The sequence below is a fragment of the Dermacentor variabilis genome, chromosome 8, assembly GCF_050947875.1.
Source record: "Dermacentor variabilis isolate Ectoservices chromosome 8, ASM5094787v1, whole genome shotgun sequence".
NCBI classification, from domain to species: domain Eukaryota; kingdom Metazoa; phylum Arthropoda; class Arachnida; order Ixodida; family Ixodidae; genus Dermacentor; species Dermacentor variabilis.
The window spans coordinates 74,357,936-74,383,924 of record NC_134575.1 but is presented as its reverse complement, the minus strand read 5'-3'; the positions used below and the strand labels follow the sequence as shown (position 1 = coordinate 74,383,924).

The window sequence follows — 25,989 nt, the reverse complement described above, 5'->3', positions numbered from 1 at the left end:
GGCCTTACCTACGTAGCTCACTCTTACCTTCTGACTGAATGTGATTTTCCAACTTGTAGTAAATGCACAATAGCCTTAGGGTTATCCACGTTCTTTTTCAGTGCCCCGAAATAGAAGCAGGCAGGCAAAAGTACTTCCGATCCCTGTACCATGAGCACGTACCTTTCCGACAAGTATTTTTTTGAAAATTAGTCGCTTTTCAATTAACTCGCTCTTACACTTTTTTTGCAGAAACCGACACCTCGAAAATCATTTGGTCAGATTATTTGTAGCTCCACCTCACCGTTGGAGGTTGTAGCTGTAATTCAAGCATACCTGTAGACGACGTAAATGCTTTCTTGTCCTCGACTTCCAAGGGCTCTGTTGAGGCACTAGTGCTGCTGTATCCCATACGCCTCGCTTAATCTTACTCATTTGCAATGACCTTTCGAGCATAGCGCACATCACTAATTCTTGCCCCTATTTTAATATATGTTTACTTTATGCAATTTACAGACTTATTTCAGGCCCCTTTGCAGCCATGTTGCATCCTTTCTTATCATTATTACATCATTGCACCAGGTATTTGCTTCTATGTGGCCATACCTGGTCATTAAAACCGAACAATGAATCAAATGTACTAGGCGATCGTCTAGAATGTGCTGTAGACGTTAAATATGTTCAGATAAAAGATTAGAGTAATTTTTTCCAAGAGGCTAGAGTTGAATGTACCTAAAGTACACAATTAACCTTCAGAAAGAGCGTATGTTTTTCTAAAGCCGTAGACAGATAGGTGTCAGAACTCACTGAAGGCAAACCCCAGGACTTGGTATTTCGCTTTTGACATTTCTATCAGAGCAAAAGTTCGTAGCATTTAAATGTTATCATCAAAAATGTTATGCGCTGTACCACCTCAAACCGCAAACACAATCAATAGAAATGAACTCTTACAAGCTTTGACTAATAACAAAGATAACGACCCATGATAAATTCGAATGCAGTCCCTAAAAACACGAGGAAGTTTCTTACATTAATGACAACTGACCTGTAAAAGACGAGATTCTGATTTTTTCACTCCGATAAGCATCAATATAAGCGACTCAAGACGAGATTAGGCGGCTCAGAAGCAATACTGTGGCCAGTGGGCTGATCGCTGTCAATTTTTGTAAGCTTCGGTGAGTAGGCACTTGAGTTGTACTTGAATTTCTTTATTAGGCTCAAAAATGTGTGCCTTCAACATATAAACCAAAATCATTCTCATTTGAGTACTATTAGGATACATTAGTATTATTACGATATATTCAGCACGCCTAAAACTCACACAATTACCACTACCTAGCCTACGTGGTTTGAGCACTGACTACAGTATTTATAAAAGAAAAATGACCGTAGATGTTCCATGAAGTCGACCGGGCGTTCGGCCATTGTCGTTAGTGTTAAAGTACGGCACGCTTGGCAGCGGGCTTTCCAGTAGGCCAGCTCGTCAAAGCTTTAAGTTGAAGCAGATAAATAGGCCGAGAGGATGTGCCATAGCAAAGCTTTGCATGCGATCGGCGACCAGTTGAGCAATTTTTTCGTATTAGGCAGCTTACAACCCGTCAATATATGTGCGTTTTTTCACGGAGGTCCTCGCTTGTAACATGGAAGTGCACATTTGATATTTGTGACTCCACGCTGATATTTAGCTGAGCTAGCTGTTTTAATATTTTCCATAAATTGTTTTGATAACCAAGACTGGGTTGGCTGTCTTCAATGATAGCTCATGCATTGTTCTTTGATTACTTCTGATAGCAGTCCTACTGAAGAGCAAAGCGAATTTGATCCATAGGCGTCGTCGCCATCGTTAGCGAGCTGTCCTGCTGACGGCGCCTGCGCAGCAGAGAGCTTGGGTTTTTTTAAGACATGTACTGTGGTTGGCTGCAAAAGTGACGCAAAAAAATCGGCGCAACACCAGCACTCTTACGCTTCGCTCAATCAATTCGGTGATGGACCCCAGCCAGCGTTCCACCTTTCACTCCCCCATGAAAATGAGGTGCACACTGACCCATGCACACTATAGATGAATGAGCTTTCCAGCTGAGGTGTTGCATTCAAGCTATGGTCTGAGCTTTAAACATTCTGGTAAAGCTGTTATTTGCACGCGATACAGGCACATAAGTCTTCACACATTTCTCACAGAATCTAGGTTGAGTCGGCAAGTGTAGCCGAAAAGCACAAGCAAAAAAAAATTCAGTGGCAGTTTAGTGTTAGCAGCCGAAGAATACGTTAGCATTAAGTTCCCCCTCTCTGAGGTTTTGCACTCATCATTTAAAACACGTTCACCACATTGCAAAGTGTTGCTCCAATTTGCACCAATACATTCGCTCTCTCTCAACACTATATTGTCACAGCCTAGTAGGAGACGGGAAAGCCGGTGTAGAGGACGTGTAAAAGAGTACGCGTCCCTCCTTTGCCAAAAAAAGGCATCATCCCAATGCACCAACCTCCGAAAGCTGTGCACAGTCGGTGCAAATTTGAGGTCATGAGAGGAAAAGTATGGCTTCGTATGAAGCACGTGCACAACCTCGGGCTGATTCCGCAGGCGTTTCGAGCAGTTATGACTATCGGGGACAACTTCATAATTCACATCGCTGATGAAGCGCAGAACTGTGTACGGGCGGAAGTATCTTCGCAGGATCTTCTCAGAGAGCCCCCGCCGACTAATAGGAGTCCAGACTCACACCTGGTCACCGAGGTTCTATGTGACGGGTCTTTGTCCAAAATTGTAGTGTCGGGCATCGTATTCCTCTTTTTCTTCGATTCGCAAACGCGCAAGCTGGCTGGCTTTTTCTACGCGTTGCGTAAACTCCTCGGCACCAGTCTCGTCGCCACCGCACTCGTGTGGCAGCATCGCGTCCAGCATTGTTGTCACTTCCCGCCCGTAAACGAGGTTGAAAGGTGCCATGCGTGTTGTCTCTTGGCGAGCCGTGTTATACGCAAATGTAAGAAATGGTAAAATCTCGTCCCAGTTCTTGTGGTCGACGCCGATGTACATACTCATCATGTCTGCCACAGTCTTATTTAAACGCTCTGTCAGCCCATTGGTTTGGGGATGATAAGCCCTGCTTTTTTGGTGAGTGGTACCACTTAGTCGCAAAACGGTATACAGAAGTGCAGCCGTGAACGCAGCTCCTCTGTCATGGTCACTGCGGGAGCTCCATGCCTTAGGACGACGGCTTCGATGAAAAATCGCGCTGCTTCGGCTGCTGCTCCACGTTGGATAGCACCTGTTTCGGCGTATCGAGTAAGGTAATCTGTGACGACGATTATTCATCTATTTCCGGCAGTAGACAGTGGAAACGGACCTAAAAGGTCCATGCCAATTTGCTTGAATGGCGCTTGCCGTATCTGAACAGGATGCAGCAGTCCAGCTGGCTTGCCGGGTAGGGCTTTGGGCGCTGGCAATTCAGGCATGTCTGTATGTAACGTTTCACGATCGACCCAAGTCTCGGCCAATAATACTTTAGCCTAATTCTTGCCAATATGCGGGTGTAGCCCAAGTGACAGCGGTCGGCTCATTGTGACAAGCATGTAGGACTTCGTCGTGAAGAGATACGAGAATCACGAGTAGGTAGCTGCTCCCAGTAGGTGAAACGTTCTTTTTATAGAGAACTTCGTGGCGCAAGCAAAATGAAGACAGCCCTCTGGCGAATCACCTCGGCACTCTGTTTGTTCTTCCCTCTAAATAGTCAAAAAGAGGAACCAGTTCTGCATACTCACGTTGCTGGCGCGAAACGGCGACAGTATCTAGCACGCCATCAGGATGGCGCTGACGGCTGGTTACAATCCAGGAGGGTGGGATACCTCGCACATGAACGGAGTCGGTGGACGCTGCTCCTTCGTGTAGGGGCTCCTCGGTGGTTGCTTGGCGTAAGCGGTGGCCCGAGCGCAGCTCCTGGAGAGGAATGTGAAGAGGTCAAAGGGAGCTTAAAGGACTGCATCCACATGAGAAGCAGCGGTTTTACTAGACGCCTTTATTCCCAAAGCACGGGCTAGCGCGATGGCGATGAAGATGCAAAACGATGGTGATGATTATGTACTGATGACTAAGATGACTTCCATAATATAAAGCCTCACAATATATATATATATATATATATATATACATACATACGAGAAGAGAGGGGGTTAACCGAGGGTCCCGATTTTTATTAGTAATATCATGATAAGGCCAACACACAATGACACCAAGCACAACATAGGAAAAATTATTTCTGCTTAATAAATGAAATAAAGAAACAATTAATTAATGGAAATTAAAGTGGATGAACAAACAACTTGCCGCAGGTGGGAACGGAAGCCACAACCTTCGTATTTCGCATCTGATGCTCTACCAATTGAGCTCCCATCCACTTTCTTGGGTATTTATGTGTCCTAGTAGAACCCTGGGAGTGTTAGCCAGCGCCACCACTCACATACCTTGGCGGCCGACGTGGAACGTCCTTTTTGCCGCAGGTGTCACAAGAACGTAGATCTTTTTGGGTGTAATTTCCCTATGGTAATTTCCCCTATGTTGTCCTTGGTGTCAGTGTTTGTTGGATTCTCATGATATGACTAATAAAAATCGGGACCCTTGCTTAACCCCCTCTCTTCTCGTTTACATAACGAGGGTCTCGAATCCGGCAACATTGATGCCTTCAGGTAGCATGTGTGGGTTTGTTGACCAGTTGCCTTCACCCAAGAAGATCACGTTCTCGTGACGTCTGTGGCAAAAAGGACGTACCACGTCCGCCGCCAAGGTATGTGAGTGGTGGCGCTGGCTAACACTGCCAGGCTTCTACTAGGACACATAAATACCCAACACAGTGGATGGGGAAACAGCGCCGCGGTAGCTCAATTGGTAGAGCATCGCACGCGAAATGCGAAGGTTGTGGGGTCGGTTCCCACCTGCGGCAAGTTGTTTTTTCATCCACTTTAATTTCCAGTAGTTGATCGTTTCTTTATTTCATTTATTCAGCACAAGTGATTTCCCCTATATTGTTCGTGGTGTCAGTGTTTGTTGGCACCACATGATATGACTACTATATATATATATATATATATATATATATATATATATATATATATATATATATATATGTGTGTGTGTGTGTGTGTGTGTGTGTGTGTGTGTGTGTGTGCTTGTACAAATGCATGTGCAATAGTGTTATTTTCAAACCTCCTTCCCCGAGCACAGAAGAGGGTCCTCCAACCATTTGTCCACAAATACATACCTAAAAAGACCGTAATTAACAATTTTACAATTGACCTAGAGCAAGCCAGCACTGTGACGCTGGTCGCGCGTTAGTTGCGTCCCTTGGCAGCAATTTACATATAAAAGGAGGGTGTAGGTATCCTCGAAATGACAATTAGGAGAGAACTTACTTAACCTCTTCGTCGCCGAAATTGGCTGCGTTTATCTTACGCTGCGCAGCATATGCGCAATGCTAAGTGCGTGATGCCTTCGCTTGGGACAAAACAGGTTTTAATGCAGAAGAAACTTTTGCTTGTTCTGCGATGTCCAACATTGGAGCGCATTCTTCACAGATATTTGCAGCACATCTCTCCGCATAATGCGCCGAGTCAGAGTTCAGGGTCTTGTCAGTATCGCTTTGTCCAATTCACCCCTTGAATGTCATCTGCGTACTTTTCTTCGTTTGGCACTGATCCCTATTTTCTGGTACTGGATGTTTCTGCCATGTTCACTAAAGAGAAATGTATAATTCTAAATTCCACTGGGTATGTGCCCCTGGGACCACTTGACTTGCGTGGTCACCGTCTTTTCTGCTTGGTCAGGATTTAGTGCAGGCCAGCATCGGTTATAGTTTTACGTCTAAACTACGTCTTTATGATCTCATCGTCGTAATTCCTTTGTTGTTGTTTATTCCTCATGTGCCAGCTTTGTCAATTCGCTGTCTACACACCTTCATCCTACTTTCTGCGCCCCGTAGTGATGCCGCTGTCTGCATGCCGTCAACAAATTAGTGTCATTTCCTCGGGATGATGAAATGGTTCTCAATGCTCCGCACCTACAGGGTTAATCATTTCGTCACTATCTCTGTACCGTCGTCACTTGCGTCAAATTCTGTCGTTGTCACTCACAGTCTCGGCATTGGTCAGTCGGCATCATTCCCTCTTCATTTCATCGTGCTCATGCCATAGTCCTCAGGCCTTCACCGTTATATCATTCTCCTTCTGTCGTTGAGCAAAACGAGAATAAGGTGAAAGCGGAAGCCAAAGTTTCGACAAGTGGACTTGTCTTATTCAATCGGTCCACTCGCCAACGAGAAGTCTACTTCTCTGAACGTTAGCTCCCGCTTTCACCTTGTTGTGGTTTTGGTCATCGTCATGACCTTCCACTTCCCGCTTTCCCCCTGTTTTCCCTCGCTCTGCTGTTGTCACTGTGTCATCTTCTCTCTGTGCTCTTCAGATAGTTCTCGTCTCTTACACTGAGGGTCAAAGGCAATCAATCCGTGGTCATTAACCTGTCAGAAGTAAATAACAAGTGGGCAGCAAAGAGAAGGAGAAACCACTTTTTTATGAAATAGGGAGACTTGCTCGTAGGGTGCACACCTAGGGAACCTAGTGATATACTGTGGGCATTACTCCCCAGTAGGGACTGTACGAGAGATATTGTTCGGCTTGGAAGAGGTAAAGATAAAAAAGATAGAAAAATGAATTAGTTTGTAGCTGTCGCTACGCTATGGCATCTTCTCGGTTAAGAAAATGGCGTTGTAGGGAAAGTCTGTACTGCTGTCTCTGTAATGTTTGGAGCTTCAGTCTAGTTCATTGGTTCTGTCGGTGTGTCGTTCGGGTTGGACAACTGTTCTCATGGCGTCCAGTCAGGGCGCTTTCGCACTTCTGTATTAGCGCTCTCATTAATATAGATAGAGGCGCCTCCAGGTGTCGAGACGACACACACCCTGTGTGACGCTGTGGGGTGTAATATTGTAATGGTGCGATGCTTGTATGGTGTCGCCATCCTGTGTCATGTAGGTGGTTTGTGGCGGCAGAGATATACTGACGCAGTTGCAATGAGCCACCACCGTAGGGAGTAAGAGTGATGGTAAAAGCCGCCAGCAAGCAGCTATGGTTGTGACCAAAGCTTGCACCAAAAATTTATTTGCCTCTTCCCTATTACAATTTCATTTACGTAAAACAGAGTTTTCTTTATGCGAATTTCTGCAAGCGTTTCGCTCAGTGGCTCTACTTTTATCATAATATACTCTAATGCTTACGCAAGGATAAGGGAAAGCTACTCTGAAACCCATTCCCAGGGCGAGGGCTCCGCCGATTCGTGTGTACTCCTGATATTCAGTCTAAAACCTTCCTTGTGCATTTTTTTTACTTCTGCCTCAAGTCTTTTATTTCTGTAATTATGTAACGAACTGTGCCGAATCTCTCCAGCGAAGATAGATTTTTCTCTTCTAAGGCTGCAGCTCTGATGCTGCATCAAAATTTTCTATTGACACCAGAGAAATGACATCGTCGTTTCAAAACACCCTACTCTAGTAATAGATGTTGTTGCCAAGACAACAGTGCACACTTCGCATAGGCGACAGTATCATATGCGGCGCTCAGGATAATTATGCTGACGCGTTACAAATTTCTGATGTAATAACAGCTATGGCACGAAATGCAGCAATTTGCATTTTGCCACAGACTATCTACAGTTCTGTTTTTCAGAAAACATTTCCAACAAAGCAGAACATGCACTTGACCTCTATGAAACACTTCTTTTACAGCAGGAAATGAAGGGCTTGCTAGGTATTTTGCTTCTTTTACCTACAGTATCTGAAGCGGGAACTACTAATTACGGATGGCGTAAGTTGAAATTTTCTCTATATAATCCAAGCTATATTGCATTTATTTTGATACAGCAATTTTATTTACTTTCTCAAAAATTCACCTTCTAGAAATTTGGAATTAGAAACAGTTTACTGTCACACTTGTTTCTTTCGTGTTTTATAATATGTATATCATACACAATTATAGGAGAATACTACCATACTATGCCTACTGGTCATGTTGCGACAGGAAGTCATTTTGAATTTATATGGCTTTTTCTATATTACCCGAATATTATGTTATATTTTATACAGCCTTTGGATCTCATTGCCCATAACGAAGTCGCCATTCTTTTTCACCGTTCATGTAAATATTATAGAATACATTCACACGCATCAACGATGGGTGTAGGTGGTGTAAGTACTTCAGGCCTATATGCAAGCAGTCATAAACCCGTCTACAGCTGCAGGAAGAGAGGCGCAACGGTACTACAGAACAGCTCTCGACAAGGCCTGGCTTATATGTACTTCTGCAAATGTGTTTCACAGGGTTCGACTGCAGAAACAATGACCGGGATCTTCGTCTCCGCCTCATTGTGATTTTCGCTGTCCTCTAGAGGCTCGTCAGCAGCTTTGGGCATTGAAATAGACGAACGCGCGCTGTGTATGCAGCACTGTCGATTGTGCCCGGCGAAATGAGCTGAAATTATAAGTGGGAACCGGTAGATCGTTAGTCTTCAGGAAGCACAGCTTCCTGTGGGAAAGTGAAGGTCACTGGCATAAATGCCTCCACATAAGACGCAATACGTGGTAGTTCACCATCAATGCCATGCAACATCGGTAAACGGCAGATTCCGCAAGAGGGAAGTCTTCCACTGGAAATGAGCCTCGCTGCGAGAAACGGTGAAGACAAAATAACTAGGCTGGTCACGCGACCGGAATTTGACGTGGTTTGTATTCTCTGCTATGGGAAGATTCCGTTAAAGAATCCCCCTTTGCAAACGCAAATGCAGATGTAGGCTGTGTCACGAGTGAAGTTCGCCTCCTCGCAGCATGCCAACGGAATATTTTATATCCACCCTAAATTTTACATTACCAATCAAATTTCAAGCAAGTATTTCTAGAGAAATGTCCCTCTACGGCAGTCAACAAGACCTAAATACCCAATGAATTCAATCGAGGTAGTTCAAGATGGCGCCGCGTACCTTATAACCTCGCAGTACGATCATCAGTAGATCACCGGTTCTTGCTCATCGTCAAAGGATCACTGGCTGCTTCACAACTTATATGTCTGCTTCACCACTTATATTGCACTCTTGAGCAAAATTACACAATTTTGTCACGCAACAGTAATCGTAATCTGTCTTGTCCGCATTTCTTTTCTTAACGCGGCGAGCCCGGTACTTCCAAGTCGCAAATAACATGCCCGTTATTAGTATGACAGAGCGTTCTCGGCAGGAAAGTAGCGAGTGCAGCGTTTTCAAGCAAGGAAACGCAAGCAAGACAGTTGACGGATATTGTTGTGGGGCAAATATACATCCCAAAGGGTATACGTTTGCTTAAGAGAGCACAGCTTCCTCAGCTTATGGAATAACTGTTTTTCCTCCATCACGTGCTTCGCGTTGGCTGCTTAACTCCTTATCTGTGCAACGTGTATACCGGAAAAGTGTAGCATTTAATCAATCGCTGTTACTTCCTGCAACTGAAGAACAGAATATACTCGCAGGTGACAGTATATGCGAGAGAAAGCTTGATAAATTCAAAGCACTAGTTACTGTGTATTACAAGAGTCTCCAATAAATTTCTATCATAATATAGTCCTATTTAGACAGAAAATTGCTGATTATAGTTGTTATCATGTGCTAATTCTTAAGGGTGTTACTGTGCAATAGCAGATTTCCCATATTAGGTTCTCCATTAACATTATTTTTGGTGGCTGTTTTGTGCTGTGTCTTTATTGTCATGATTCTAATCTTTGCATATATCATCTTTTGCTTCTAATCTTGCAAAGAATCGTATGTGTTCCTCCTTTGCGCAATGCCCCACTGGGATCTTTAAGCGTAAATGAATGAATTAATAAAGGAATGAAGTGTACAAACGAAATGACCGATGGGGCCTGTCGGAAGGCTGCGAAACCCATCCGTCATTCTATTTATGCTACAGGAATTGTTGTTTGGGGCCACCTGAAGTAAGGTATCTAACTGCTTTTAAATCACAAAAAATACAAATTTTACTTTAGTTAAAGAATCAAGTTCTCAGCCAAATGTTTGTAAAACAAAACCGCGAAGAAAACATATCGGGGTTTCTCAGGAAGACACTTTCACTGTTGAAAGAAAAAAATCACCCAAAATTCCTCTGGGAGTTGGCTAAATATGCGTAAGCATTGTGCCACTTGCTCATCTGCCCGCAGCTCGATTTCATTATCAAGGTTATAAACTTGATTCGTCCAGCATAAACAACAGCGCTGCAGTGACACGAGCTGGTGCGGAATGGGGCGCAACGAGCATTGATGACGTAAGCAAACTATTGCTTGTGGCAGCTTCTGGTGCGCTGATGACGTTGCAGTCGTTGTAAGCTGTTATCGCTCATTAGCGCCTTAGTTATCTGCGTGTAATCATTATCGACCGTTATTAAACGTACTCTGGCGGCAGCTCTGTGGACGGTATCTTGTAAGCGATCTGTGAGCCCGACAGAGGGTGAAACAGAGTGCGCGCTTTGTCCTCGCCGCTTACTTGGCGTTGAAGAGAGATGCCCTGGCTCGTATCTTGAAAGCAATCTCCGAAAGGGGCAGAGTGCGGCATGCGATGAGAACTCCGTGAGCGCTGTGTTCTAGCCGCTTCGTTGGCGTTGAAGCGAGAAGCAGCAAGAAGGTGCATTCACTCTCTGCGGTGGGCGCTATCTTGAAGCGATCGGCTTACGGGAGAAAGGCACGCGTGGTTTTTCTCGTTGTAGAAGTATGCGAAGGCTTAAGCATTCAAAAGTCCGGTGAAACCTGTCGCGTAATGAATGGGGACAATTTTGTAATTGACGCAACTTAAGCAATATATAGAAAAGCCGTAGCACTCCAGCGAAACGTGCAAAAGTACGAGGCCTGTGTGACGTCGCGCTGCTTTCTCGCGCTTCGCTCTAGACACGCAGCGTCGTCTTGCGCTGTCGCGGCAAGATCTCCTCGTGACCCGTGTTAGAATATACATGCAGACAAAATTGACTCAATACATATAACGCAGGTTTGGCTGAACACATAACTAAAAACATTTATATGATTCCTTTTTTGTCAATGAAGTGCGCCACATTCCCAGTGGCACATACCAAGTAACAAAAGTTGGCGCCAACGAGGTCCATTGAAGAGCACCACGAACCCAGCTCCCATAGCTACTGAGCCAAGTTGTCGAAAATACATTCATTGAAGAGGAGAACGTTCTCTTTGACACATAGGAAGCAGGTCTCCCTTCAGCGGAGGGTGGCCCTCATAGGCCGCGACCAGTATAATGCACACACACACCACACACATATTCACTATAAGAAGACAACAAATAACGACACCAAGGGTAGCATAGGCGAAAATATTGTACTTAATAAATGAAGTAATGGTAAATGAATGGAAATCAAAGTGGATGAAGAAACTTGCGGCAGGTGGGGAACAACTGTCCCAAACGCCTACCTAATTTACACGGCTCGATCCGCTTCTGCATTGACTACCGCCGAATAAACAAAGTTACCCACAAAGATGTATATGCTCTGCCACGCATCGATGATTCCCTGGACTTAGCGAGGAGCCGAATTCTTTTCATCACTAGACTTAAGGGACGGTTATTGGCAGGTTTCCGATGGGCTGCATGAATTGAATGTTATGCCTTCAGCCTATGTAATGCCCCAGCAAGATTTGAAAGAATGATGGACAGTGTCTTGCATCGGTTAAAATGGAAGACATGTCTGTGCTACCTGGATGTCGTCGTCGTTTTATTCCCCGGTTTCGACAGCCTCTTTCATTGTCTTTACGAAATATTGAGTTGTTTAACGTGCGAAGGAGTTCAGCTTAACATCAATAAGTGCCGGTTCGGAGCTTACCAACTCACCATACCGGACTACGCAGTCTCAAAGGACGGCGTCCTTCCCGATCCGCAAAAACTTTGGGCAGTTATTGACAGACCTACCATCGTGAAAGCGCTTCCTTGGTCTGTGCTCATATTTTCGCCGCTTTGTGAAGATCTTCGCGTCCATATTAGCACCACTGACAAAGCTCACCGATGATGGCTATCTATCTGGTTGGTCACCGGTGTGTGATGATGCTTTTGCAATATTACGTAATCTGCTGACTCCACCGCAAATTCTACGTGATCTTCACCCTAACCATTTGGCGGAGACAGCCGGAGCTCCAAGATAAGGCAACGGCAGCGCCGAGGCAATTTCAGCGTTTTAAGGTGTAAGCATCCTTTGGCGAGCTCCCCAGCCCTGTTACGCAATATGTATAGTGCCTTGTATCAGCACAAGAATGCGTAATTTGCAAAGACGTTCAATTGGTGTGATGGCGTAAATCTAGAATGGTAGCTTTTAAGGGATAAGGAATAATTTAAAGCAAAAAATAACATAAGACGAGCCTACCCATAGACGTACGTAGGGCTCATTAGAAAATGTATGGGGAACGCCAATCTTAGCTTTAAGAAATCCGCCAATTCAAATGTGTGGGTGGGCCATATTGAAATGTTGGTTGGACCAACTTAAAATTTTGTGATCGGATCTGCTGGATCGGGACACTACAACAGAAACACAGCAACAAGAAACACACTGGGCGTGGGGCGATCGATTAACCACGTTCAGAGACCTCACCCAACACTACAGACTGGAAAGACGCACATTCCCGCCACCGCACGATAAATTGAACAGGAACGAGGCCGTAACTTTACGCTTGCTCCAGACACACATCTACCCTAGCTCCGCTATCTTACACCACTGCTATCCGCGTTTATATCCAACAGACGGGTGTAAAACATGCGGACAGAGAGCAACGCTGCGACACATGCTCTGGGAATGTGCCGGCAACAACGGTAATCAAACCAGCTCCGTTCGCGACGCGTCCATAATCGTGGCCATTGCCAGAGTAGGAGGCGGCTCGAGCTCGCTTCTTCCCGACGCCGCCCCGGATGCGGGAGCCGCCGGGGACCTTCTCCGTAGGCGTCGCCGCCACTGGGAGGTGGCTATAAAAAGTTCAGAGCTGGCAGACCAGCTCTGGGCCATCCGGCAAGCCGAAGATGCCGCTCGAGTCCGAAGACTTCGAGCCGTCACCTGAGGCCACCACAGCAAGAACTGTCGGAATATTCTTTATTAAATTTCTTCTTCTTCGAGCAAACTTGAAATCTGGACATAGGCCAACTTGAAATTCGGACGTGGGCCAACGCAAATTGGGGGGTGGACCAGCCGAAATTCCGGGTTGGACAACTTGAAATATCAGGGTAGCCCCACTTAACTTTAGAAGTGGGTGAACCTAAATTTGAGGGTGGGCCAACCTAAACTGGGGGGTGGGCCAACTTGAAGGTGAAGGTGTAGGTTTATTTTGCTTCTATTACAGAAAGAGGAGCAGGAGCATAAGGCTAGAAAGGCCTGACAAATGGCTTTGGGGGCATGCAAACGTGAATTTCGGGTAGGCCTGCTGGAAATTTGGGGTTGGCACAACCGAAATGCGGAGTTTGGCTAACTTGAAATTTATCAGTGGACCTATATAAATTAGGGATTGCCCTACTCAAAATTTAGGTGTGGACCTACTTGAGGTTTTGTGGCGATCCTGTGCCCAAGCGAACGCTGCTGAGCGCCTTTCGAGTTATTGATGATGGATGGAAGACTTTATTAATCGGCAGAAGGTTGGAAGATGGTGGGTTGTTGGTCGTACGGGGGGGAGGGAGGGGGAGGGTTGGCCGGAAGCCCCTGGCTCTCGGTGACCTCTTTGGCCCGCTCCACGGCCCGGAGTCGTACTGCCGCGCCGGAGTTAAGCAGCAAGGCGTCCTACTTCGCGGGAGAAAGGAGCTGACCCAGTGCCGGAGGAGGCGCGTCCTCCGAACAATTCCAAAGTATGTGATCTAATGTGGCTCTATCGCCACAAAGAATGCCGGAGGGAGAGTACTGACTAGGACATATGTGAGAGTATACTGCAAGGTTCGAGAAGGAATAGGTCTGTAATCGCCGTCAGATTATTTCCTGGGTCTTGTGAGGGAGTGAGTTGAGTTGCCTGTTAAGGCAATAGTGATGCGCTATATCATGAAACGAGACCAGCCTGTCTCTCGCAAACCTCAGGTAGGAGACGTCCACAGCACGGCCGACGAATACTCGGGCGCTAGTGTTGGCTGCCTAGTTCCCTGGGTTGGAGGAATGTGCTGGTACCCAGAATAGTTCAGTCCCACGCAGGGCACATGCGGTGTGATCAAGGAGGTGGAGGGTGGTGGTTGAGGGCCCTTCGCGAAGTCGCACACGGCTTTCGAGAGGCTCAATATCACACCGGCGATGGTGGTACCGATCGCGAAAGCGATTACAGCTTCCTCCACTATTTTCGGAGAAGTTGGATATATGGTTGCAGCCGACAGACAGCTACCGGCCCCAATTACCGCTGCCAATGCTAACGCATCGTGGGTAGGGTATTCGGCTTCGTCGACGTAGACGGGGTTTCAAGTACTCGCCGTATTTGGCGTGGAGGGTGCGTGCTCACGCCGTACGGGGACCTTTATGATGGATGAGGTGCATATTATTTGGAAGGGGTTTTATTCCTAACGCGTTATGAATGTGTGGTGATAGGTGTGAGGACTCGAAGGCTATGTTAAGGCAGTGGACGATAGCCCGGCGCGATCCAGCGTGAGTGAGGCGATTCTACTGGGAAGTGAGGTGGGGTCTCGCACTGTTTGGGAACAGTATTGTGGATTCGCAAAGCGAGTAGTCTTGCTGTGGAGGTTATCTGTGATCGATGCCTTTCGCGTTATGAACACCTTATGGGCAAGCGAGCACGTAGAGATGATTGGCGCGTTTTCATTGGGCATTACCTACGCGCAGTCAGAACGCAGGTGAGAGCATGCGGGGGCAAGTAACGTGCGCATAACGGAGGTTTACGACAGCGACAACAACGGTGCTACAGCTTCGCGGTGATGCACTCTCCCCTCCCGCAACATTTCATCTGCTACTGCCGCAGCTGTACCATTTTGATCGCTCTGCTCCGTCAGGGCGCGCTCGTGCCCACCGTTCAGGCTCAATTGGTACGAATACATTGAGGGGGCCAGATATGCGAAGAACTCTGACAATTGTCTACTAAATCCTAAGCATTCTTTGCCACCGGTAACGCCGCGCATAATTTAAGAAGAGCGCGTAAGCAAAACTAAGCAAAAACAAAGTCGCAGCCGAGCCAGGCAATGCTTACGTATTAGTAGACAATTTTTAGAATTTCTGTAGCCTTTTTGCCTCACCCTCGGCGCCTGCCAAGGCATCCACTGGAATTACCCCCCCCTTTGTAGTACTTTATCATAAATCAACCGAAATAACGAAGAAGGAATGTCGCCGGTACATCACCCAGCGATGTACAACAAACCCGGCAGCACTAAAATGAGACACGGTTTCTGAAGCGATGACAGTTGCAAAACGACAGCATAACGACGACGGCATGAACACAGTGGTATGACGACGTCTGTGTGCAATTTTTAAATGCTATTGCTGATCTATAGTTCCTTCACATCTTTATATTTCTATGTTCTTGTTTCTGCATATCATAATCAGTTTTCCTCGCATGTACACCCACTCCTGCCATAGCCCTAACGGGCTGCAGTATGTATAAAAAAATGACGCCATGACAACGGTCGCATGGCGAGAGTGGGATGACAAAGTTAGAATGACGACAATCGAACTACCACGACCACATCAGTAGGACACAATAACGAACACATGACGATCATGGCATTAGAACTACTCAATGACGACGATCGCATGACAGCGGCATGAGGACATTGAAATGAACAGTGTATCACGACGATGAATCCACGCCCGCTATCTTACAAAAATATATGACGACAGTATCGTGACGACAATGCTGTGGCAATGGTGGCATGGCGAAACTAAAGTGACGGCGATAAAGCAGCGTAGATAACCATGACGAGATCAGGATGAAAAAGCAGGAATGGTGGCGATGCAACGACCTTTACGCCCATGCTATGACATCGAATGTATGTCTGAACACGCTATGACGACAATGGCGGTCACGATGACATGACGACTACGAGATAGCAATGATGGCATAGTCAGGACAGAATAACGATGGTATGATTACACTAAAAGGACGGGGATTGACGAACATCGATGCAAACTGGAAGGCGATATGAGGACAGATTAATGAAGACGAGATTGCGTTTCAGAAGTGATGACGATGGCAAAACAACAGCGTGATGAGAACAGTATGACAACGAATGCTTGGCGACGACGGAACGTGTACGACGGCATTATAACAAAATTGCAATGACAAATGTAGAATGACGATCCTATGACGATGGCACGATGATGATGATAGCATGACAGTGGTATGAGGACAATGGGTTGAAGATGAGTTTATTACGATAATGGTATGAGGACGATACCGTGAAGAGAGTCAGATGACGAAGCTGGAGTGACAGCGATAGAAAGACTGCTACAGCATTACGATGACGGCATAACCACGAATTACGGTTGAGCTTACGATGACAATGATGTGACGGTGCCATGACGTGAGCAAGATGAAAAAGCTGTATTGGCGATGATACAACTACCACGAGCGCAACTCGACCACTAGCAGGTACCGAGTGACCCAAGCTATTAGATAATTTAGGACACGTGGTAGGTGGCGAAGGTGTCAAAACAATGGCATGACGAGAGGCAGGTGATCAAGTGGCATTAACAAGGTTGGAACGACCGCCACTGTAGGACGACCATGACGACATACGTAGTGCTCAAGGAGGTAGACAACTTGGTCTTTGGATCAGCGTAAAAGGAGAGACGGGCGGACGGACGGATGGATGGACGGACGGATGGATGGATGGATGGATGGATGGATGGATGGATAGGACGAACGGACGCACGAATGAATAGATGCATAGGTGAGTGGGTGGGTGGGTGAATGTTTGAATCCATGGATGGATGTTCTGATCGCATTAAAAGAGATGTCCGCTAATGACCATAGCAGTCTCACGTTCAAAACAACATAGGTATTGGTCGCCAATTTACCGTGTGAAAATCCTTCACGTTTTCCACTTTCAGGGGCTGATGTACACTAGTACGATCTGGGTCAGTCAGTAAACTATCTAGTGATGGTGTGCGACCTCGGTGACCAAGCTGCGTTTATGTTATACTAACATAATAAAGAAATAAATAAAGTATGGGAGGGAAAGATACGGAACAATCATACGTTTCCGACTTCGAAGCGTAAACTAGCTAAGTTCCTGGTACTTCGTGGTTATGGAGCAAAACCTGATTTCCGTTGGCAACAAAAGATATTCATCATTAAGCCCAAATTCGCACCTTACTGGAACACAGCTAGTGTCCCATATATAGTGCATATTTATTGTAGCGCTCCAATGTTCTAGGTGATAGACACAAAGATATGCAGATTCATCCAACGGCCTATTTTATTTGTTTATTCCAAATACCATGAAACGCAAATGCATTGTAGAGGGGAGTGGTTACAAATTTATCACGTACATGCGGTAATAAATCTTCGCTTACAAGAAGACCAGGCGTATCTAACCCCTTGGCATCTTGGACCATCCGTAGATTTTTTACTACGAGAAAGTTTTGTTAGAACGGGTACAGGCGCCGAGATACTACAACTAGGCAGCAAGCTGCAGACGCCGCTTGCACGATGGCACCATTCAATATGCAGACACTGTATGGAAAGACAGACAGTTAGCTAATAAATTTTGTTATCCAGCAAAAATTCGCATTTTTATCGAGCTTTTATGGTAAGTTCGGAATTTTTACGTTGCCTGTGCGAAATTTCCGGTAGTGGTTGTCAGAACAAATTGGAACATTTGAATTGAATGTAGCAGAATCTTGCTTTCGGCGTAAAATTTTTCACATTGTCCCGTGTTTTTCGGTGTAATAGCGTTGTCCACTGCCAATTGCCCATAGCACCGTTCAATCTCAATGTAGCAGCGTGACTAAATGCTGCTGCTGTTGGGTGATGCAAAGTGGTATTTGCTCCATCTGAATAACATACTGTCCATAAATATCCTTCCGCGATCTGCTATCTATTGATTTCCTACCGATTAAGCAAGCCGTGGATTCAGTGACTCGGGAGCCTAATTGAGTGTATGAGAGCGTAACTCCACGGAAGAAATTTAAAGAGTGGAACAGGACGAAGTACAATATTTCTTAAGTATGTTTGTCGTTTGTACCACGACATTCTGTCGTAATGCCCGTGAAATCATTATCGTGGTGCCCAGCTCATTAAGGGTTCGAAGAGTTTAGCAGTTGCGTGAAGTACTCGCACTTGCCAACAAAAGACAAACTCCAAAAAATGTCTAAGTAGGATTGCTTATACACCAATAAATTTGGCGCAGCGCAGCAATCAGCATACTGCCCACTGTGCCCCTTCCGTTACCATTGTTCTTCACTTTTCTTCCTCCCACCTATTGTTGTGGCGTTCTCGTGCGAAAATTCAGTCCTTTACACCACCTTTATGAATGACATGCCACTTTTCATGAAAGTCAAACTACTTTCACAAATGTATTTTTTTTTATTTTCTACTTAGATGCTTGCCCGGGACCGTATGAATACAGAGGTAGATGCCGCTCGGGTAATATAGCAGTTGAAGAACGATGCCCTGCAAGTAGGTATTATGTATCGTGCAGTCATTACAACTACAACTCTGTAAGGAGACGCCCCTGCGCCTGCCAGGTAGGAACGTGTAGGAATAGGAACGGTACCTGCGTGCCGTGCAATAAATGCGGTGAGTATCACTCGTACGCATGATGGAATGTTTAGTGATGATGTTGCACAATGTACAGGAGTGAGTTCTGGCATAAGGCATAATAAGCTGCTCATTTGCCGCAGTATTTAGTTTCGAGAGGAAGATCCGTATTACAGGCCAAATGATTTTGTTATACTGAGCTTATACCGTCCTATGATGTGGCAATGCGTCTCAAAACTCTCTGTTCCCCCATTTAAAATTGCTAAACGCCATGTATCCCACTCGTTATAGGGCCAACTGTCCTTGGTGCGGTGGCATACCTACCCTAATACACATAACATGGGAGTGCACTAAGCACCCTCATAGGCTAAATACCAGTAGGAAAATGGAGCATTGGGAGGCACAGCTCGCCCGCTCCGACCTGGCAGGACAAAAGTCCTTAATTAGCCAGGTCAGGCAGGCGGCAGAGGCCAGCGGGGCCCTGGACTGAGAGGCTCCAACCACCCCTCCTTCAAATCTTTACAATTGCAATAAAGTTTCTCTCTCTCTCTCTCTGTAACGTTCTCACTCCTGCTTAGCAAGAATGGTTACATCGACATATATTTTATTGCTGGATACTGCTTGCTAAAGTCATTCTTTTGGCTGACCATTCGCGTCTATTCCTTTCGAAAATTCGAGGCAACTGCCGATAAGTATGAAAAAGATACTATACCTGCAAGCTACAAAAATTATAAGTGAAATAGATATTTCTTGCAAATATCAATTAGAGAACGCACATATCCAATTCGTTTATTGCTTTTATTTACTGCAGGCTGACCGGTAAAGTGGCGCTTCACGTAATCTGAATTTTGAATTGTATTAATTTTTATGCGTACGATCGCCAATAATTTGGAAGCATTTTCGTTGGGATGTGATATTTATTTCTTTGCTTAATTCAGACACTACATGGCGTGTTTCAGTCAAAGCAAGGTGTTTTACAATCAAAGGTATCCAAAAACATGCCACTAGTGGAGAAGTTTGATCCTGCACAAATAGAAAAAGAAACAGACACATATATCCAGCCCCATTTAAGAAATTTAGGCACTCAATTGAAGTTGCCAAATTAAATATAAAGAACTGGTAATGCTCTGCATACATGATGGCGTCAGCACTCTCGACGTTTTCCTTCAGCCTTGCAATTTCATTGTCTTTTTCTGCCATCTTTCGCGTGAGTTCTGCTGACGTTTTCTTTAATTCTGCAATGTCCTTTGATTGCCTTGCGGTGGTGGCCATAATTTCGCCATATTAATGCGACAGCAGTTCTATAGATTTTCTATTCCTTCTGTTGTCGTGCACTGTTTACCTTTTTTTCCCATCTCTTCTAGTCGGCCAAAGACTGCCACCATCGTTTGGCTAATGTCCTCAATCAGTTTTGTAACATTACTAATTTTATTTTTCTTTCCTCCCTTCCCCTCTGCGTTCCGGATCACTGGTTTCTGACGTTTCTTGCCCTGATTCTTGCTTTCTACGACTGTCACACATCCAGATGTCGACTTCGCGTGGTCCCATGTTTTTGAAAACCTTTTTAGTCATTCCCGAACATTTGCCCGCGTAGTATACTTTCTTGCATTTGGAACAAGATATACTCTCTTGATCTTTTTCAAACAACTTTGAACACTTTGTATAATCTCACGGCGACATGGTTCGAGACAGGAGTGCAGGCCAGTGGAGCCAAAAGGAAAATGACCGATCCCACCAAGTAGGCGCCTATGACCTAGAAGTAAGCAGCAAAGATCAGCACGTTGGTCGACGCTCCACCAGGCTGCACTCCAGCATCGTTTGGTCCTTCGTGTTATAGGTGTTGGCACCGTTCAGGCTCCTGACGTCACCACTGCCGTTAGTCATCAGCGACGATGTTATCGCTGACCGCCCACACTCGTGGCTTAGTTGTTGCGCCGTACGCTGTCCGCTACTCGCTCCTTGATCAGCCGGCCAACAAGCTAGCCGGCCGCAACGTGAACAGGTGGGCAGTTGGCGATCGGTGAAACAGGCCCTAAAAGTAAGCAGCAAAGATCAGCACGTTGCTCGACGCTGCACCAGACTGCACTCCAGCATCGTTTGGTCTTTCGTTTTATAGGTGTTGGCACCGTCCAGGCTCCTGACGTCACCGCTGCCGTCAGTCATCAGCGACGATGTTATAGCTGACCGCCCACACTCGTGGCTTAGTTGTTGCGCCATACGCTGTCCGTTGCTCGCTCCTTGATCAGCCGGCCAGCAAGCTCGCAGGCCGCAACATGAACATGAACACCGATCACCAACTGCCCAGTTGGTGATCGGTGAAACAGGCCCTAGAAGTAAGCAGCAAAGATCAGCACGTTGGTCGACGCTCCACCGGACTGCCTGAATATGTCCACCGGACATATTCTTCTGCTTCCGCTGTTATTTGTGTTATGCCTGTCTTCAGTTTCATGTTGTTCTGTGTTTTCCAGCAGTGAGTGGTGCCCCGTTTGGCATTCCACAGGTGTAGTAAGTGGGGCTCCCGCTCTGAAGTCTCTTCCGTTCTTCCGTTCGGGGTTATGTCGACGGAGGTTGTCGCGCGAGTCTTACCGGTTCGTGATTGTGTCTGCGTCCTGTTCTTCAGCTTCCCTGACTTTTCGCCAGTCAGTGAGCTTGACTGTGCGGATCCACCTGTGTAGGCGTCCAGTCTGTAGTCCTATGTTCATTATGTAGTGATCGCTGCCTATGTTTTCGAGTGTGTTGAGCCATTCGGCTCACGTGGTTTGTGTAATGAAAGCGAGGTCGGGAGTGGTATTGTGTGTTATGCTGTTCCCTTCCCTCGTCGGTATATTCGGGTCTGTGATGAATGTTAGGCGGCACTGTTCAACTGGTTTTTCCAGCTGGAGACCCTTACGATCCTGCCTCTGATACCCCCAACGCGTTATGAGCGTTGAAATCGCCTATGCTTATCAGGAGGCTGTCTTTGGTGAGGCGGAGGGTGTCCCTAAAGAGTTTAACTATGTTTGCACGCCTTTGGCTGGAGGGCCAGCAAATGTTGAGGACGAAGGCGATCTGTTTCCTGTCGCGTTTGTGGACGAGTTCGAGGAGCGCACATAGTAGGTCCACGTAGTCTATGGGCTTGTGTTGTGCTGTCGTGATGATTCTATCTACTGGTGTGGCTACCTTCCACTTATCGTCTTGGTTTGCGTGGTATTCCTTGCAGCCATGTAGTGCTTGTCGGGTACCGGTCTCTTGAAGGGCTAAGTCCCCCGCTGGCTCTGAAGAATGAGCGATCAATTGTGCCAGCAACCCTTTTTCCTTCGGTACCCACGATAGTTCTATTGCCAAATTTCAAAGCTTTCTTTGACTTGCCTATATGGTCTAGGCATTGCTGAATGTGGCAGTCAGTGATGTTACGATCTGATATATTTGGTTACGTCCTCCCACAATTGTGCTTGCGTAGAGGTTCTTCGTAGTTTTATGGAGTGAAGCTGGTCCTTAAGCTTGTTGTCTATAGTGGTTTTCATGTGTTTTATTGCTGCGTCTGTGTGCTCTATTGCAGTCTGCGTTATTTTTGCAACTGGGCGCATGTAGCTTCCATGAAGGCTTGCATATGGGGGCGGATGACATCGACATGGGTTTGTATTTCTGTGACTGCCTGGTGTGGTGCCATGTCTTGTAGTAATTGTATGAGCTGTATCATTTGTTGGAGCTGTCTGTTTTCTTGTGTGAGTGTTTGTATTTGTTTGCGCATGCTCGGGAGTTCCTGCTCAAATTTCATAGATGGTGGAGTCTGTGATTTTTTTTGGGAGGCAGACTACTGCTGACCAGTTTACCTCGTATTCTTTGATAGTAGTCCACTTAATGGATGCTTCCTAGGTATTACGTTGGTGCCGCTGGAGTCCCTTGTCTTTGGGTGCCCGCGGTGGTTGGTGCTTCCTGCTGCTATTGCTTCGGTGTCGAACGCGATTGCCGACTGGGTGATCGGAATTGAGTAAGGGGGCGAAAGCAGGAGCGTGATCTAGAGCTCGGGTTCGAACCGGGCCAACATCCGTAGATTCTCAAAGACTCCGAGTAGTCGAAGTCGGAATGTTCCCACTTGGAGCTGAACCACCGCGGGCGAAGGTCAGCCGCCTTGGTCGATTGAATGACCGGGTGGGGCTGCCGTTCGTTTTTTGGTTTGTCGGAGAAAGGTTTAAAACTGGGAAGGAGGAGTAGGAGGAAAAACATTTAGTAAAAAAGAGAAACGACAAGCAGGTGTATTTCTGCTTGTAAGAGAGGCGCCCTTAGTCCAGGGCTCCTGTGGCTCTTGCTGTCTTTTCGGGCCCGGCGCACCAGTTGCTCCTGGTCACGAGGGTCCGAACTAGCCAGCACGGCTTCCCAGTGCTCGGGTGTAGGGTTGGGTATTTGCGGGACTGCCTTGACGTTGGGGCACGACCATGTGGTGATATAGCGAGGCATATTCGTTACAAAGGGGATATTTGTATGAGTACAGTGTAGGTGTATTGCGTGTAGTCTGCTTAAATGGCGGTATGTATTGGTTTGTAATTGTCGTCATGTTATGGCGTCTTCACGCGACAGTCTTGTGTGGAGGTGGGTATTATCGTCTGTTCGACCTCTGGTGTTGTAGTATGGCGTTGTATAATATAGGTACGGGCTCCATAGATGCGGCCGTACCCCTCTCTTGTGGCGCCCGGGAGACATGAGCTCCGGGCTACAGCTTGCACACGCTAATTTCAACGGAGGAACTCGTGTCCTGGAGTTTATACTATTCTAACGTCCGGGAATTGGGAGGCTTTTTTGAAGTGTCAGTGGGCGATAGAAGACATTCTGCCTCTCGCGTAGCTACGGTGAGCTGCCTGGGAGTCAGTAATAATTGTGACGTACTCGTTGGTCAGACTACAGGCGATGGCCAAGGCGACGGCTGTCTCCGCCGCCACGAGGGCGCTGACAGTGCGGAGCCTCTGCAAGACCACCTCTTGAAGGTTATGGTTGACAACGCTGACCATCATGCTTGCTTTTTTCTTGAGTACTGCGCGGCATCTGTGTATAGTGTCCTAACTGCCATATCTTCCCTGTAGAGTTCTTGCGCGAGCTTGGCGACGACTGGCATGATGTTCCGGGGCTATGCTTCTGGCAATAGGGGCTACATTGATGTGCTCGCTGAATTTGGGGGCAGCTGGACTGCTTGTTTGGGGCCTTTGCGGTGTTTGGGGTAGGCTAGGCGCTCAAGAACTGTTCTTCCTGTTGGTGTGAGGGCTAGGCGTTCTCGTTGGCTTGTGAGGTGGGTGTCTATAATTTCTCTTATTGTATTATGGACTCCTAGGGCTTCAAGCTTGAGTATGGTTGTTCTCGGTGGTAGACCGAGCGCTTGTTTGTATACTTCCCAAGAAGTACGTCTGATTGATACATCTCCTTCAGATTGAGGGGTAAGTACGGGGAAGCATAGACAATGCGGCTGGTTACCAGGACCTGGACAAGCTGTGTCACGTCGTCTTCCTTCAGTCTGTATTGTTCAGTGGTGATGCGGCTGACAAATTCGCATGACTTGAAGATGGTTTGCTTGAGACGTTAGATGGTGTAGTCGCCTCCGCCTTCCTGTTGTATGTGAAGGTCGAGAGTGCGGATGCGGTTTACATTGGGTATTTCTTCGTCGTCGAGGGTGAGTGTGGGAATGCGCCCGAGTTTATTGTTGGACTTTGTTTGTTGCGGCTGTGATATGGGCCCCTCCGCACAAGGCGCACTTCAGAACACAAGAATGTCCGGCTTCTGGGTTAATGTGGTAGTCGACGTTGCACGCCCGAACCGTTGGCTTGGGGCAGATGTCTTATCGGTGTCCGGTGGTTCTACAGAAAGAGCAGAACTGCGTTGTCGGCTAGTCGTCTCAGTAAGCCATCTCCCATCCGTAAAATACACAAATATATTAGGGTCCCTTGAAGTGGAGCAGGCCTGTCTGAGATTCCTAGAGCACACGGGCCCGCACGATGCTGACTCCATCTGTGCGGACTCGAAGATTCGTTGATAGCTCTTCTTCGCCGGTGCCTGCATTGATGCCGTGTACGACACCTTTCAGCAGGCCCTCGGCTGTTGACATGTAGACGTACGTACACCTTCGCAGGGTGTAATTGTTCGTGGAAGGTGAGCGTCATAATTTTTATGAGGTCGGGCACCATGGCCTCGAGAGGGGTGCTCATGATGATGTTTAAGCCATGTCGCAGGCGATGAAGTTGTCCCGCTTGCAGATCGGCGCCCCTTCGGTGCCTTGGACGATCGCCTTGGCCACCTGATATGTCTGTATGTTTCGAGCGATGAGGCGCGAGGTCGGGTGGATGATGATTTTCATGCCATTGCGCAAGAATGGAGGCGCGCGCCGTTGAGGCCTGCTCATTGCAGCCGCGTCTTCAGAAATAGGTGTTCAGGCTCCGCGATCGTAGCAGGTAGCTCGCGATGTGACTTTCGCGGCGCTGACTGGCACCTGGGTTAGAGCTAGCCCCAGTGCCGTAGTTTCTGATGCCGCGGTTTGCCCGATTAGGTCTTGCTCACCAGTGCATTGTTGCTTTTGCAGGCGGTGTTTCCGGTGAATGGAAACGACCGTTTGCCACTGGGATTCTTGATTGTGGGGCTGCACCGAGAGTACAGGAGTAGCCCTAGAGAATGAGAGTAAACCGAGGCTCCTGCCTCGTCAGGCAGGATCTCTGGTGACTTTGGGATCGAATTTCCTTCGTTTAGGTCTCGGTGGGTTGATAGGCAATCTTGCCTGCGGAACCCAATGCATACAGAAAATTCTCTCAATGTGTCAGGTGTGCATTTAAAAACTACGTGAAATATTTGAATGATTGGTTCGGTAACCGCGAGAAGTTAATGTTCTCCTCTATTCCATGACTAACTTTTTTCAAAGCGCTGTATGAAACTTTTCCACTATAATTTCTTTAGTAATTCTAATCGTGGTTTACGGGTCTTCCTGTATCTATTCTTTTTATTATTTGGTAACAGCGTTACGTGAAATATTCACTGTCGGTCAACTGCTACGAAGCTGCCCTGCGCTCCCCTCAAGTTTCGACCTGCAGCTTTACGGCGTGGTCGTTTTCGCAAATTTTTTCAACCAATAAATTCGATTCAAATTCTTAACTAAATTGCCTTCTTGTACAGCTGGAGGATATTAACAAACAATCAGAAACTATTGTTTGGCTGAGAGGCTAGTCAACTTTCTATATTGTCACTCATTTTCTTGCTCTGAACGTCATTGGTTGGAACAGATAATTTCAAGTACTGCCGAAAAGACCAACATCATAACCAAATTACTGTATCCCGAGATACTCAAATTAT

General features: G+C 46.6%; 1 long non-coding RNA gene across 1 annotated transcript in view; it reads left to right on the top strand.

Moving 5' to 3' along the window:
• The first annotated feature begins 1,009 nt into the window (after nt 1-1,009).
• LOC142591105 (uncharacterized) overlaps nt 1,010-25,989 on the top strand; it is a 44,483-nt gene continuing 19,503 nt past the window's right edge. The window contains exons 1-3 of the long non-coding RNA XR_012830339.1: nt 1,010-1,154; nt 7,743-7,821; nt 18,529-18,726. This is a non-coding gene — a long non-coding RNA (uncharacterized LOC142591105). The remainder of the gene's footprint in view (nt 1,155-7,742; nt 7,822-18,528; nt 18,727-25,989) is intronic.